The sequence below is a fragment of the Electrona antarctica genome (genome assembly GCF_951216825.1).
Source record: "Electrona antarctica genome assembly, chromosome: 15".
Taxonomy (NCBI): domain Eukaryota; kingdom Metazoa; phylum Chordata; class Actinopteri; order Myctophiformes; family Myctophidae; genus Electrona; species Electrona antarctica.
The window spans coordinates 44,014,195-44,015,777 of NC_136796.1; positions in this window are offsets into that span (position 1 = coordinate 44,014,195).

The following is a 1,583-nucleotide window of genomic DNA, read 5'->3' on the forward strand; positions in this document are numbered from 1 at the left end:
TGGTAATATCCCACAATATGCGTGTATATGGCCATGGTGCTTAAATCCAACTTTACTCTCCAACATGGCAACCGCAGGAGGCGTGGCGGTGGAATGGCTCAAAGTTCAATGGCTCTGAATTAGAGAAATTGTGCCACCTAGCGGCGACAATCATTGTTGTTACATCTGATTCATACTTCGATCTACAAGCTCACAACGCGTCGAAAGTATGTGAGCTTGTAGATCTGCTGTTATCTGATACATTAAGCACTCGTTTTTCTTTGTTTTAAAAAATAAATAAAAACAATTCCTGTTTTTCATTATTTATTTATTACATTTGTGTAATACACATGCAATTGGAAGTGATGAAACAGGGAAAAAATAAACAAATTAAAAGCAGACTAAATTCATTGTGGGATTCTCTCTCCTGATTGGATAAAAGTGGTATCCTAACCTGAACATGCTTTTTTGACCATTGTTGTAAACAAAATGTAAGGGGAAACGACTATGGTCGATTGAGAACATTTGAGGCAGTCATGGAGTAGTGTTGGAACAGGTAGCTGCTGAACTGCATCGGTTCTCAGTAGGCCTATATCACTTCCCAGGATGTCCCTTATCTGCAGCCTACAAAGATGAGAGAGAGACGGGAACCCCCCCCCCAAAAAAGGGGTATAATAGTATAATACAAGGAACTGAGACACACAGGCACAGGTGAACTCAAAGTAGGAATCAACACATGGCAGGCTGCTGGGACAAACACAACAGGACACAGGTGAGTATGGTTCAGGATGATTAATGGCTACAGCTATAGGGGAAGAGAGGAAAGAACAAGAACATTATTTATTACCAGATAGAAACACATGCATCGACAACCTAACAGAACAAGTGGAATACTCAGTAATGTTTTAGCCTGACACTCACTTGCCATAACATGATATTATGATATTATATTATATATGGGTTGGAGCCAGGCTAGTTATAGTAAAGTGTAGCCTAGTGAAAATCCTAGCGCCTGTTTAACAACAGTCAGTGAGGCTGCTGCGTGTGTGTCTTAATTGTAGCCCAGTGGTTCCAAAACTTTTTCATGTCAAGGACCCCTAAATTGACACTAATTAGCCCGCGGACCCCCATTAGAGAAGATTTGTACGGCTCTAGCAGTGATCATTTAGCTTGGGACCCCTTGGAACTCCCTTAAGGACCCCTGGGGGTCCCCGGACCCCACTTTGAGAAGCACTGTTGTAGCCTACAAGAAGACACACACATAGCCTAGCCTATACTCAACTCAAGTCCATTTTATTTCTATAGTGTTTAACCTGCAGGGCCAGCTGGTCAAGTGCTGTACAGGTTCAAAGAAAACAAAGAGCAAACAGACAGTAAAAAACGTAAATATAAGCAGGCATTAGAAAACAATCAAGGAGCAAACGGTGCAATATAAATGGACATATAGGCCTACAAATATGCATGTTCAAATTAATAATTTATAGACAGTAAAATGATTAAAACATTTAAATAAATAATTTCACTTAAAATATATGGGTAATGTTATGTTATCCATATCTTGGCTTTTGAACCCCCAGATGTTCAGTTGCTCCATTCAGTATTTA